At 36.7% G+C, this 16249-nt stretch overlaps 1 protein-coding gene across 4 annotated transcripts in view; it reads right to left on the bottom strand.

The window, feature by feature from the left end:
• tmem108 (transmembrane protein 108) overlaps nt 1-16249 on the bottom strand; it is a 134896-nt gene that overhangs the window by 46366 nt on the left and 72281 nt on the right. The gene's annotated exons all lie outside the window — the stretch shown is intronic.

The following is a 16249-nucleotide window of genomic DNA, read 5'->3' as shown; positions in this document are numbered from 1 at the left end:
CCTGCGCTCCTGGGTCATGTGTATTTGTTTATTATGACTTATTTATTGTATTTGTGTATTTAAATAACATTGAAAGTCGTGCGTTTTGTTATTGTTTTATTAAATATGACGAAGAGAAGCTGTAGCTTTTGTTGCAGCGTGGATGGGAAGCCCATCCACATTAGTAATTAATAAACTCGTGCAGATTGTAGCCGAGGGGTAATAGAATAATTACTAACTAGTTAAACCCCTCGGCCACGATGTATAAACCTGCTATTTTCTAAGTTCCGTGTGGGAGCTGGAAAGAAAGGTGTGAGATTGATTTAAAACTAAAAAAAACCAGACAAAAACAGTGAAGGCGATTTGCTGCCTTAGACACAGAATAAATCTCCCTTATTTTTTATTTCTGTGTTAAATGTATTATAGAGAAGTATATTTTATCCTGCAAAGTTTAAGAAAAAAATTGAGACAATGGAGTATTCATAGTTAAGATTAAGGTATTTCATATGTATTTTACTTTATTGCAGCTATTTGTTTAATAGAAGAAAAACAATACATTGATAAAAACATATATTTTTTCCTTCAGGAAAAGAGGCAAATGTCAGGCCTCAGATTACTGGGGGACTGGGGGTGGGGTCACTTAAAACAGAAAGGAACCTTTTAAAAACGTGTTAATTATATGATGGGTTCTCAGTACCAATCATTGATAATGAGAAAGCGTCCCCTGACAATCTGAAAGTTTCTCTGTGCATTTTACATAGGATAATGCATGTGCTTATATTAAGGAAGATTAAATAGTATTCTGTAAGTAAAGAAGTGACAACATTTCATTTGATCAGAAAAGGAATTCGATTTAATCGTATTACAGTTTTATCCATGTCTCAGCCTGTACTGTTGACTCAATAAACAGCTAAGATCAGCAAAGAAATTAGCCTTTGTAAAATTATCTTTGACCCCATTCACATTTGCGATTTAAGGCGGCCCAGGGCATTTATAATTAAGCTTAATTTGTAATAATTACCTTTTTTCTTTCTGTTATTTAGTAACTAAGCGATAAACATAAAAACTGCAGGATTGTGGATCTCAACAATGCGGAGACTTGGCATATTCAGCCACCATTGTTTATTTTGCACTCGTCGATATGCAGAGCTACAGAAGTGTGTGTCTTTACATTAAAATGCAGATCATTTCTTGTAGCAGCTTGTAAAATACTGTTCTCATCCACAACTATTAAGATTGTTGATGCATCATAACATTAAGACAAAATAGTCATATCTATATATATATAATATTATATATATATATATATATATATATATATATATATATATACATAAAACACATATATCTATATTACGATTTTGTTGCATTGAAAAATTAACACATTGTGACCTATTGTGCTGCATTGAAAAACACATCTGCTACACATCAAGGATTACTGTATACACGGTAGCTCTTCCATTCTCAGTGCAGGCTATCATTCCATTAAAAAAAATGTTAAGAAATTGCCGTATTTTAGGCCTGCTTTTCAGTCAATTATGTGAATGCCCAAAGGCGCCTTAAACCGCAAGTGTGAACAGGGTTGCAGACCTAAACATGCGGCGGTCCTGAAGTGGCCCCTGAGGTGGCCCTGGGCCAGCAGTTGTGTGAACGGGGTCTAATTTAGATTGTCTGAAGATGCTTTCTCATGATCACTGATTGGCACCGAAAAATGGAATAGGTAGGAAAAGTCATCATGCAATTAACACGTTTTTAACAGGTTCCATTCCGTTCTGCAATCAGGGCAACTTCTAAACAAAACTCAGAAAAGCTAATCAGTGGGCTTCCTTTATTGTACACAGTCAAAAGATAGGATATTTAACACACTTTCAACACTTTTAATAGTAATAGTTTATTCAATGTTGGGATCATGACTGCTTGTATGGGTATGGTAAGAGGTGATTAAGGCTGCTGGTCCCGCCTGTTAAGGGAAGAAGAATAAGCCGGCACCCTCTGAAAGAGGAACTGATCTGATGAGGCCAGGATCAGCGGGGGGGACCGTAATGAAGCCACGTTAACCCCAGCACGCCCGTCAAGGGGACTGCCTGAATTAAGGTGGAAGTTGGGGAGGAGGGTAGAATTACAACTGGGATTGCGACGGCAAGACCCGAGTGAGATTACCTGAGATTTATATAGGAATGATCTAATGGGCATTTATTCAATAACCCTACATCAGTCTAATCTTCCAAATAGTAGAAAGTGGCTGAAAAAAAAAAATCATAGTATCCATTAATCACGGCACACTGACGCTGCAAGCAGAAACTGCGAAAGAAAAAAATTATACAGAACAAATACCATGTCATATTAAATGGTAAGAAATTAAATATTTTGAAAAAAAAAATGGATTCTATGAAGTGACCATTTAATAAATTGAAATATTGAGATATGTAATGTTTTCATACAGGAAGGGTCTGGTTTGCAGGTTGGACACTGGAGGATAGCATAGAGATTGAGATAGAGCGAGATGGAAATCAAAGAGAGAAGATGCAGTTTCTTAGGCAGAAAAGGGACTAGATTTGCAGCTGTAAATCAGCAATAAAATAGAATCTCAGAATTTGATATTATTAAATAGCTACTGTGTAATGTAATAACCATACCTGCTGTGTAGAAATGAAATTACAAAGACAATAAGATCATATATTCACAAAAAAAGTTTTTGAAAGTAAAAGATTCCACTCTGAATATCACCACAACTCTCTGCTTTCACTTTCAATATGATATTAGATAAACATTGCCAAAGTGAAAATAAAAACCCCAGAGCGTCTCCCTATCTTGGAAGTTGGAAGTTATTCATAATATTTTCATACTGCCCCATTTTAAAGACTTAAAAATCTGGTCACCTTATATATGAGGCAGTCAATTTTCCATGGAAACACACTTTGTGGTTTTTGAGGTTTTCTGCATAATGTGTTTTATAAATGCCTATTAGTTTCAAAGACAAACATTATTTGATTTATAGCAAAGCCTTATAAAGTTATTGCTACAGAGTTACTTCTGCCATACTTAAAAGAGTTTTAGAAGTGCTTTAACAACACAAGCCCATAAACCTTAACTGCTTGTGAGAAGTTAATGTACAGCAAGATCATATACCCTGGGGCATGCAAGCTCAGTATCATAAAAATGAATGAGTTGTCTGATACAGTATAAAGCGGGCATGTTTTTCCATTTGTTATATAAATAGTGGGATGGCATATGTCTTCTCAGCGATGGTTTTCAGTTCAGAAACTGTCCTACACCAGAGAAATGACACTTGTCAGGCATGCCACCCACACAGTGCCACAACCACTTTCCTTCACTTAATAATGTGGTGGTAGTGGGAGGCGTTCTAGGAAACATCACCATTGTAGCATGCAAAAAGTTAGGATCTGACACTTCAGAAAGTACTCTAGATGGCAATCTAAAACAATGTTTACTGAGACCTACTGCAACACACACAGAGCAGGGTGGGACAAATCACTTTGTATGCTGGTGGCCATTTGACCTCTAGCTTTCAAAACCTGGTGGCCAAGTGAACTTTAATGGTGGCCAACATTTTCAAACAGGGACAATATGAGGAGGTATGTATATGTTGCACACGTTGCTTTTGGATGCTTTGTTTTCATGTAATCGGTGTGTTTTATTATCTTTACATTGTGGGAGGGGAACTATATAGAATCGATGTGCCAGATAAATAAATCCAGTAAATTCCAGAAAACTATATATATCAAATGCCAGGGAACTATGTACAATAAATGCCAGGGAACTCTTTACATTAAATGCCAGGTAACTATTTTCTGTGTGCATAAAATGCCAGTGTGTGAAGTATATAGATACAATGCCAGGAAACTATATATACATAAAATGGCAGGAAGTAGAACTATATTAATCAAAGGCCAGGGAAGACAACTATATAAAAAAATCCAGGGAAGTGAACACATTTCTTTATTTTCAGTTACTGGCTAAAATACTAATACTCTGCTCGCTCTTCCTCCTCATCTTCAGCTACATTCTCATTTTCATGGAGTTGCCAGATGTGGATTTTCCAAATACAAATACAAATAGATTTGACTGTTGCTTCAGTTTCTGAAGTAAGAGATATTTTGAGAAAATGTTTTTTTTTTATTTCCCGTGCCTGATCAACCGAGCGAGTTAAAATATTTTATTTCTTAAAACATGCACCTCAGTGCTTCCATACCCTAATACTGTCTGTGTCCATTCTTTTTCCTGGCCTGACATCACCTGTAAGTCATCTTGCCACACCATATAAAAACTGTAGACCTGATTAGAACCACCCTGACACAGAGTTAATACCCAGGGTCGGTTAACTAGAAATAAATAATGGAAGAACAAACTTCAGTCCAAATGCTGATGACAATTTTGTTTGTATTAACAAAAAAACACCACCTTTTTGCACAGTGCAATGCCTTTCCCCCTGAGCACCCTATTTTCAGTTCATACATCATAACAACAGCCCCTCTCACGTTTTGTTTTTTAATCCAACATAATTCAAGACTAACCCTAACAGTAGTTATGATTACATAAGAAGGATCATACAACAAATGTAGCAGACAGGTTGCATACCACAACAAAGAGCTGAGACCATTCATCTCTTCAAAACTGCATTGCCAGGAAATTAAATCTAATCTAGTGGGGCTGTTTCTGAACTCTTAAAAGCTAAATTTCTGAAGTTTTAGAAATCTGTAGTCTTTTCAGAAGCAGACCAAGTGGTGGAAAAAGGAGTAACCATCTAAGCAGAAACAACAATATAGAGAATGAACACCCACAATAGGATACAAAACAGGTAACGCAACATTATTAAATGATACAGGATGTGTATCAATAAATCTCCTCAGCACTGCAACATCTGACTCCCTTACAGCAGCTAACAAGCATATTTCGAGTTTATGTTCTGAAAAGCTTACATCTACCCTCTAACCTCAGTGCTTTTATTCAAGCTCTGACCCAATATTCAGTACAGTAAAGGGTCACACAAGCTACAATACCTGAAATTGCCTTCAGACAAGCCTGGAACCAGTCCTAGAAAGGCATTGCTCTGGGTGTATATGATGTCACAACACAACCACATCAATGGATTAGACATGGCAAGAAGGCTTTCAACCAACTACAGCCTTTACCCCCTGGACACTCTCTGGTCATGCTCTTAAAAAGACAAACTAAAAGCTAACCTTTTACTGAGTGACATTTTAGATCTTTTTCAAAGGGTTTTGTGCTGCACTGGCAGTATTGATTCACTGAATAATGATCACTTTCATTATCACAAGCTCCACCTTCTATTTAACAGAAAAAACGGCCAGGCTGCAAAATACCATACATCATGGATATTAATAGAAAAAAAAAACCTTTTATTTCTTTACTACTGCACATATTAACTACTTTTTGACACCACTTGAAGATAACTAGTTTCAATTCACAAGGCATTGACTGTGTTGTATGCTTATCATTGAATTTGATGGTGGCCAATCACACTTCCCAATCAGGTGAATACCTGAATCTGGTCTCCATGGCATTTTTGTTTCCTAAGGAAGTAGTAGTCCTCTTTGCAGGTTACAAACTAGCCCAACACTGGATACTTCATAATTGTACTCCCATCAGGAGTAGAAAAGAATAGCTTACTGAAAGGATAGTACAAATCTAGTAGGTCATTTTGATAGCATTGTATTTATACAGAAACACTACAGTCAGTTAATTCCCAGCAGTCGCCTTAACAGTTATCATCCAGAGGAAGACAATATTTACTTAGCACTATAACTTGAGTCAAATTCAGGTAATTCAAAACTCCTACCGTACCTCACGGCACCACAATGGATCAGATTCACCCACTGTATGGATTGAAAATGTCAAGGGCAGCACACACATCAGCGCTATTCAGCAGTACTTGGTCCAAGTACCAAGAAAACACATCTCAAAAACATTTATTCCCCCATGTCATACTGAATACTTACGACTTCTCATAACAGCATTTGTAAATTAAACTTGCAAATATGAGTATACTGGCTGAACATAACTGACCATAAGGTATGACTTCATATTGTATGGCCCTTATACTAGGATATTTTACTCTAATGAAGGGGCATTGTCAACAGAGCTTGAAGTAATTCTAGCGAACACAATAATTCCATAAATCTTAGACACTTTGAACTTCCAAACTTTCATTAGCTGCATGGGTCTTAAATGTACAGTTTTGAAAGAAACACGTTATACCACACGTGTTTTCATTTTAAAAAATGATAACTGGTACTACTCTTCTGTTATCAGTTTGCACTTGCATGTACTGGGTCATTTCACCTCAGCAGTGTCTTCTGGGTCAAAGAATATTACAGGCTAAAAGAGATGTCAGTTGACAGAGGAAGCAGCTGATTGGTTATTGACAGGAAATAGGGGGAAAGGGGTGGGGATAATTTCTCTCTCCATGTGAAATAACAGTTCCCAGATAAAGTGATACCCTTACCTTCCAGATTTATTTAAATCTAACCTTTCATTGTAAAATTATCCAGAAACTTCTAGAAGGATATTTAGGCACCCCTCCCAAAATCTTCTGTTTTAACAGCAAAGCAAAGCTGGCATGTTTGGCGTGCTTAGAAGATACCCAACGGTTTATATTGAGGACCTCTTCCAGCTGGAACACAGCCCAGGAGTTATGCACCTGGGACTTCCTGCTGGAGGCACAGAACGAACATTTAGTTTTGCAGATATGTGGTCTGAGATAATGGGTTAATGCCATGATGTATGTTAGATTGTAATTACTGTAAACACAGTGATAACATCAAAAGGAATGGGCAACATGATGTCGCCAGTTTGTTGATATAAAAGAACAATAAAGAGCCCAGGAATGGTACTTGACTAACTGCAGGCGTTTGAATTTAGTGGAATTAGTCCTTTATATTCAACAGGAAGAGTACCACCCATGAATGTAATTTTGTAGATTCTCAGGGGCACACAAATTGGTCAAAAGTATTTGGTTGGAAAAGGTTATGCAAATCTGAAAGAAAATGTGTTTTTTTTTTTTTCTACTAGCTTGCGGCAGGACTGCAGTCTCTGTGTATCAATTCTTGCAGAACATTTTTAAAACAAATCAAATTAGTGCCATCACACTCAGCTCAAGCAGAAGATCCTCCAATTTTCCGAGAGTAGCACTGTTCAGGCTTAAAAGGCAAGAAGATAAGCTGCGGTCTAAGAAACCACGGCCTAATGGGAACAAGAACAGAGATGGCTCCAGCTGGAAAGAGCTGATTGGGCCATGCTTGGCTTGTCATTAATCACTTCCCGACTATTCCCAGTGCTTCATTTAGTTACTGAAACTAAAATACTATATTAAAATAGAGCTGTCTTGGAGGAAGATAACAGTCTGCAATGATGTGACTGTTGATCTCTCGAGGGAGATCAATCTCAGACAGTCACAAGTCAGAGGTCAGTTGGCAATGCTTTACTTCTTCTGAAGCCGCTTGGGCAACCTGGTTAGTGTACCTTTTAAAGGAGGCCAATAGAGGTGACTCTGAGGAGGTGCAATTTACAGGAACATGAAATGGTTAGAAAGGGATCACAAAGAATCATCAGCTACAGCACAGGTCTTTTCCTCTTCAACCATTGTAACTGTAAATCCAGGTCTTGGAAAAAAAAAAAAAAACAAGAATACAGACCTGATGCCTAAGAATGTACTTCTTATGGCAAATAACAACAACAATACAAAATATGCGCCAAGAGCTTAAACCACACAATGTCTTGCTCCAGGGAAGATTTGCTTTTTGTGTGTATGTGAGAGGTGGGGGGGGGGCGCTTGTTCATTAATATCGCATTTGTATTCTCTCCACAATCATGCACATTTCATGTTATTTATATAATTGTGACACAGAGCGAATTAATCCTAGCTAACAATCTCCCTCCCAACCTGTGAGGGCGCTGTATTACAGGAAAACTGTGCCCCGGACTAGATGGTTTGGCAATTCATTCCAAACCAGTCTGAAGTCGGCCAGTCAGAAAGGGGGCAGAGTCACAATACCAGAAGTCATTGCCTTAATGTGGTAGGTAGGCGATGTGTCAGTCATGGATTGGAGGACACGTAATTGCACTTGCTACCGAAGGGGGCGTGACTGAAGGTATATCAGGGGATGTGGCCAAGCCATCTGTTCCTTTGTTATGGTTACGTAAAGACCTGTAAAGGTCAGACTAAAACATACATTTCCAGTCTAAAACAGGTTTTTCTTTGACACTCGAAACACAAAACAAAACACATAGTTAAATTTGACAGTACAAACAGTAAATCTCTGCCGATATTTGATACCCTCGACATCGGATTTGTCGGTCGTTTGTTTGGACCTGCATGCTGAACTTGTGGTCACACGTACTTACACTGAACATAGCAGTGGTGATCTGATACTTGAGTGAGACCGTGGTACACTGGCAACATGACACATATCGTCATAATAATGAATTCGTTTATTATTTCGAATTAAAAAGTGGTAATGTGGACAACGTGATGTTTGCCACGGTGTTATCACGTTTACGAAAGTTCACCAAAAGTGTCACTGTTCACTGTGTCACAGTGTACGGCTATATATATATATATATATATATATATATATATATATATATATATATTCATACATGATATATATATATATATATGCGTAAAAACGCATTTTGAGTCGTTAAGAACCCGTAAACTCGCTTCTACCCAGTAAACCAGTAATAATTTTTTCCAACAAAAACACACACTATTATATAAATTGGTTGTCATTCACATTAAATATTTCTTTGATAGAAAAGTTGCATCTTTCATGATGTGAAAGACATCAGATCTGGCAGATTTGTAGAGGGCTGATAGGTTGCACAAATGACTTATGTTTCAAAAACAGTGATAACACAGATTTCAACTTAAACTTCCATTATGGAAACAGCAGAGGAAAGTTTGAATACTACTCTAAAACAGTTGAAATATCTTTCAGAAGTCATCTTGGTCTTCTGGTTTCAGTCCTCCTGACCCTACACCCTACTCCTAGTGTCATGGCAGGTTTTTCTAATTTAGAGTTCACTTTGTTTTTTTTTTTGTGAACATTTTTTTTGATTAATGTCCTTTCTTTTCCCCACCCCTTGGGAAGAGGGAAATGGGGGAGACAATAAAGATAAAAAAAAAAAAAAATCACAACAGTACAGAAACACAACATAATATCAAGACAAAAACAAGAATATTACAACAAGATACAATAAACTACTAAAACTAAAATATCAAAGAAAGAATATACCTTAATTAATTGAATGCAAGTTATCCTTGTGGGGAAATGCCATAATATGCACTTGATCTTATTCAAACAATTGTGCCTCTTTATCGGCAGCAGTATCCCATGCTGTCATTGTATTAGCGGTGGCTAAGTGTAGCCGAGCCGTAGATCTTTCCAAAAGAATGAAACATTAAAAGTGCATGACACAGGGGCATGGTCCAAGATTAATATATTTTGAATCTCTGTGGACTTCAATCTGCAAAATATTACAGGACACTTATGCAATTACCTTGTAATGTTTATTTTAAAAACGAGAAGCATCACTTTAAACCAAATGCGCTTCCTGCAAACATGCAATTTCAACCTTTTTTCTTAAAAGATAATCTAAGCACTGTGCTCTTTTTACAGGATGATTGGCCCCTCGCAAATTTCAAGAATTAATGACAACACTACCCAACAGCGTCCCTCTAAGCTTTTTAGATACTGAGAAACTTGCCGTTTTGTCTGAGAAAGGGCAAATTATTATTTTTGTTGCATTATACAATTTTGAAACAATATTCCAACACAAGTATCTCTACAACTGTACAATTTGCTTTAAATTTAAACAAGACATTTATTCTGGCTGCCTCGGATTCTGAATCATCCTCCAATTTATCTATATAAAATAAATCTAGAATTTTTATGAAGCGTATATATTTACCTTCATGAAACCTGTCTGAGATCTTATCATAAATGCATCCCTGTCACTTGTTATCATAGATATAGACTGCAAGCTTAACTGGTAGCCTGCATATAATTGCTTTATACTACTGTATAAAACAGTGGTGTCTGCACTGCCTTCAATTGTAACCATCTTTAGGGCTACTAATCTTCCATTTTTAGGAATAGCAAATTCTGTTTTTTTAAAAATGGCCAGTTGTCCCCCCCCCCCCCACTTTTTATCAACATATTAATAATTAAACATGGCATTTGAAGATAAATATGTTGATAGTTAAAATAAATAAATTAATAAATATTACCACAATTCTTTATTTTTATTAAAGCCAAAATTTTCAATAAGACTGTTGTTGCTATAAGTAAAGCACCTGAAGACACTTCAGACCTGTCATAATGTTTATAGACATCACTTGGATCATTGCTGGCATTAAAATAAGCAGGAAAACCTAGGAACAATATTACAACAGTTCAGAAAACAAATGTTCAGCATTGCTGTGAGAATCATATTTACAGTTACCACTGACACTGTAGTTCAGTCTACAAATGAAGGTGTTTTGAAAAGACCAGTTTATCTTATTACTGGCATTACAATAACAATGAAAAACATGAATGAGTTTAGTAACAGTCCAGTAATTTCATGTGAAAGTAATCCTATGTACAGTACCGCACTAATTAAGTTCTACCTGCATTACAATAACCAGGATAAAATATGAAACATGATAAAAAGAAGGCATACTGTTAACTGACTTGTTGCTCTTCATAGGCTCAGTGTTGGGTATCACCTGATTGTAATTTAAATAGCGCCCCTTTTATGTAAAAGCATAATTAATCATCCCAATTGTTTCTTTGGTGATTCTGCCTTGTTATATTTAACAAAGAACATGGTGTGTCTCCGGACAGAATGTCTTTATGAAACAAACGGTGTGTAGTGGAGTGACTACATCCCTTACATGATACATTTCCTTTGAATGTATAGCTACAAAAATAGCTTTGAGCTTCTTTCTTTATCGTCAGATAATATAATGTAATTAAGAAACGACCATGGTTTAATATTGCTATATTGACAATAATTCCACTCACAGTTAATTTGGCTTACTTGCTTAGGGAAAGCCCCGCCTGAGCGCAGTACAGTTTTCATAAAAAAAAAGGCAAAGATTCTTAAGTTAACTCTTAAGTCAAGGATGTGACTATTGAAAAAAGTAACAGTGCTTTTCTAGGTTGACTACACCTATGCTGGCAATATGATCTTGTGAGTTTACATGATCAATGGAATGACAGCAAAAACTCATATAGATAATCAGCTTTTTTTTTAGTCCTGTCTTGTACCGAAACACTGCATTTTTTTTCTTTGCTGGTGCAGCTGCCATGCTGAGTTTCAGCTGAGACATGCGAGTGAAGCCACATGATGAATAAGCTCAACTTGCAAACAAAATGCACATAGTATGTCTTCTTCAATTACTACATGATACATTTAAATGTGTATTTTCGACTTTAATACTTTGATTTCATTTTTACCACAAAATTTTATTACATTTCAAAACGCTTGAGATGATGATATTTCTGAAATGGTCAAAAGGGAAATAAAACAAAAACCGTCAAATTATGAGCATTGTGATTTGTATTTATGTTTACCGGAGTATTTATACTTAATAATGCATTTATATTTATACTGATTAATATTAAATTATACAACAAGTTCAAAACCGCAAAGTTCATAAGCAGCACCGAGCAGCACTTTCTAGAGGCAGAATGGCCAGACGCCTGCTTCGGTCCCCCTGTATAGGAATGTGACCTGCAGTTTTTACAGAGGGAAATCAGAGCATTAGCTGCAAGACAGACGCAAATATGCTTGTGTTAATGCTTTGCAGGAATGCTCTCAAAATTTACCTCGAGATGTTGGAGTCTCGGTTAAGGTTGATATTTATGATAATAACTTGCAAAAGTTAGTAAACTGAGTGCAAAGGTTGTTGCCAGTTACTGCAAAAAATTCGAGCATTTTAGCCTTGGAGGGAACACTGCTACCTATGGTCAAAAATAGACATAAAGATCAGGGAGAATGAATGAGTAAAAGACATAGCACTCAGAGAGCAATAAAATATGACTCGGCACTCATCATATAACAACATCCTATAGGACAGCAGCATAGTATTGACAAAAATGCAGCAAAATAAACAGAGATGGGAGCATGGTTACAAAAATTTAATGTGATAAACTAGAGAACCAGGAGGGAGTACAATACATATCAGAAAACTCAAGCCACAATTAACATCTGTACTCCCTCTCATTCACTGGAACCGCTCCCTATCTATCTAAATCCCCAAATCCCAGCCTCCCCTTCTTTACATCCAACTCCCCAACCTCCCCCCCACCCTTCCAACCAATCCAACAATTGTCACTGTGAACCAGATTACCCTGAGGGGACTTGCTGTGAACCAAACCACCTCGCGAACAGAAAAAATGAACCTCAAATTGAACAACCGCAGACAGCATGCACATAATCTAGTTGCCCATGTATTCAATGTTTAGGTAACTAATTAGAGTACAGATTGTCACCAACTACAACATCAACGTCACAGAAATTAATAAAGACATAATGACTAGATTAACGTCAAGAAACAGCAAAATGTTTCCACTTCCATACTGTGACGGTACAAAAAATAACAATCCGGAGCAAAGTTCAGCTCTGATGACATTCTGCATGACAGCCAGCTGTTTCATATAGAAAGCAACGTCAAAAACTTTCTGTTTAAGAGCATTGAGGACAGCAGCAGTCCCAGCTATGCTTTCAATAACAGGCCGTGCCAATTGCCCCTGAACCGATCCACAGAAAGTGAGCGCAACCCCTGCCAAGCAGACGTCCCAATCACCAGGGCCCAGCGACTTCCCACATGCCACCCCCCACCGGTGTGGACCGAGGGAAAGCAACGGGTCCCCCACGTGAAGTAGCAAAAATGGCAAGCAAGCAATTATTTAAAAAAAAGCGAAGTGGCGAAAGGAGCTCCATCAACAAGCAGCCACCCCAGCGCCAAGGCCATGTGATCTCCTCAGAGTTCACTTTGTTCTTATAGCACTCATAGCTTCTGCAAATATCATCCTGCTTGAATGTCTGATGTCTGAAATATTACTGTGCCTAGACTGAACAATGCATACCTGAGGGCTGCAAACCCCTACAAACTGGTGAACTGCTTCTCACACAAAAACATTATCTGGAAATCCAACAGCTATTCTGAGAATTTAAGTGAGATGACTTGTGTCAGGAAATGAGATGTCAAGCCAGTTACCATCTGTGGTTTGTGACCATATGTATTTCAAATATCTGTCATTTGAGTAACAACACAAGGTGTTCAAAACCTAGTTTCAACTAACCCTGTTTCTCATCAATGCAAATACAGTAATTCGCTGCAAACAGTACACTAACGGTTCGTTTCAGAGATCTTGAGTAGGTCTAACTGTGGATTACTTTACCCAATGCAACCTTAGGTAGTCCAAGATTAGTGTAATCAGAGACAGTGAAACCAACCAAATACCTCCATTCAACTAGCACTGAGAATAACTTTGTATTATGGGGCCACTATCCTTACAGAAACTTTTTATAAAAGTTCAAAACAAACAACAGCTGTGGTAGATAACTGATGTTTTTTTTTTTCCATTTTGTTGCTCACTGACACACAGACATGCTTAGTTGTTCTTACAGGTTGTGAAAATGAATAGTGTACACATTTGGTCAATCATTTTGTGAAGTGTTTATATTAATGTTCGTTACTTTAAAACATATTTTATTAGAAATTTGTTGTCGTGAAAAATCTCTTCCAGCAAATACCCCCCCCCACGAGGCTGTTGCTGCCAATCAATGAGATGTATTAATTTTACAGTTCAATGCTGTTAGTCTATTATATTTTGGCTGGCTTATTGTCTATAATTATGTTTCAAGCTGTTACAAAAATAAAACAGGAAATGGTATAATAGTTAGAAAGGGATCACAAAAAAAACAGCAGCTGCAACACTGGCCTTTCCTCGTTAACCCAGAATTAACCTAAGAGTATACTGCTTTGTTGATGACTCTCTTTCAGTAACTAAAAAACAAAAAACGAAATGAAAAAGGTGCAATGAAATTATAGTTGGCTAACTGACAGGACAGCACTGCAGTACAGCTTGATTTATCAATGGGCCAAGCAGAGGAATCAGCCTTTACACTGTACAAAATTTATTGAACTCCAAGGTGTTCTTGTCAAGAAACTAAGAAAACAGTGGACATTAACTGGGTTTTTATTGGCCTCAGTGCAGCCACTTATGAAATACAATCACAAACATGTTATTGTTACCTCAGTGAGGTACTAATGCTTTCATCAAAGTTGATAGTATAATAGTTTGCTGGCAACATTACATTCCTAAATAGATACCTACAATAAATAGGTAGTCTAAAATTTGTGCTCATAGGCAGTGCTGAAACCAGACGTAAAATCTGAATAGGTAGATTTTTAAAGGTTCCACATATATTGTCACAAATAGACTTTTCACAGATATGTTATAAATATTATCTAGGAATTCCATTGTTGTGATATGCAATAACACATTTAGACAACTGTATGGCTATCCTTCCTTTCTATAAGATAAGACATATCTCCTAAGATGTAAGGAATAATAACTAACGGAGGCAGTCTTCTATGGGTGCTCTTCTAAGCAATGATAAATTGCATATTTCACTGAGCCCCGCTGTGCATTTTATTTATAATGTGTCAGTTTGATGGTCCAATGGTTTTATTTATTCTTTATTAGTTTACATGTTTTGGTACTGTTTTATATTAGAGTGGCTGTTCCACACCACACTGTAGTATTGATTGTGGTGTCATACCATTCATTTATCAACTGTATTGCTTTCAGGAAGCCATTTGATTAATGTGTGTGTCTTTGTCTTTGCTACATATTACATCTTCAAAGTTGCAGGACTGTGTTCACACGTATTCTCTGTCACTTGTGAACAGCAATGGACAATTTTTATTAGGGCATCTGATTACTGATTATTTTCGCTCCAGCACATTCTTTTGTGAAATTGTTACATACTTTATTTTCAGTAATGACAAACTGACGTTGACTATAAATGGTATTTGCCTAATTAGTCTAATGAACGATATATTAGCAACAGCAACATAAAGACACAGCTGATGAACTATATAAGGATTTTTTTCCTTTTTCTGAAACAGTCAACAAATATGTTAAAAATGAAACACAAATGAAGCTATACATTTAAATTAAACAGCTGAATTTAGAGGAATGGTATGCATTTTCCATTCTTTTTAGTTATTTGAGTTATCTGAATGTTCCTTTTTCTATTCCTGATTTAAATTACATTTTATTTCATTTTGTTTTCAGTTAAGGTTTTCTGTCAGAGGAAACCTCGCTTGTATGTGAGCTAACTTCCATCTGATACAAACTATCTGTTAAGAGAAATTTCAGACGGCTGTGTCGCATAGATGTCAGTGTCTACTATATGTTTCATATAATTAAGCACTGGACAGGGGTAGGTTATCCTTAGATTCATTTATTTATTAGAGAAATGTTGTTGATTCTAATGCCTTGGGGTGTGATTAGAAAGCCTCCTGTCCTGCATCTACAATCTCCCCTTGGCCATAATAATAAGGTTACTTCATGGTCCACTCTCATTGGCTGCTTATCCAAGCTTAGAACTGTGCTGGAAGGCACAATTGACATGGTAGGGTTCATATTTGATTCTGTTATGCTGAAATGTTTTTCTAGATATGTTTCAATAACAGAAGTAGCCCAGACGAAGACATTCCACATTTGTTTGATTATTCACATTTATTTTGAAGAAGAAACTGAATTTATTGAACGTTTCTGAATTAGAGTATCAAATAGTATAAATAATTTTGATAGCAGAAATAACCTCGTTTGTGTCACACCAGAAGTGACAGCTTTAAATGTTTAAGTTTGTACAAACTGGATATCTCTCCTTTGTTCTGGAAGATAATTTTGTAGGGCTGCTATTGCTGTTATAGTGCTTAATAAAAGAGTTGTTTTTGTGTTACACAAACAACATGTGAATATTTGTTTGGATAGTTAACAAACATTCAAACATGAAAAATTAAGTGAAATAAAACTAAAGTTACACTGGTATACTCTCAAGTGTTTTTTTTTTTTTTCTGTAATTCCCCAAGACAGTGAGCTCTTCTCAGTCTGATATTGCTGCAATTTAACTCTGGCTCCACTATACACTTCATCTTGCAGGAACAGCAGAAACAGAGGAAAACACCTACAGCCAAACTGGTCTTTGCTACATGTTC

The sequence above is a fragment of the Polyodon spathula genome, chromosome 3 (genome assembly GCF_017654505.1).
Source record: "Polyodon spathula isolate WHYD16114869_AA chromosome 3, ASM1765450v1, whole genome shotgun sequence".
Taxonomy (NCBI): domain Eukaryota; kingdom Metazoa; phylum Chordata; class Actinopteri; order Acipenseriformes; family Polyodontidae; genus Polyodon; species Polyodon spathula.
The sequence above is the reverse complement of the archived record's forward strand: the minus strand, read 5'-3'. Positions and strand labels throughout refer to the sequence as shown.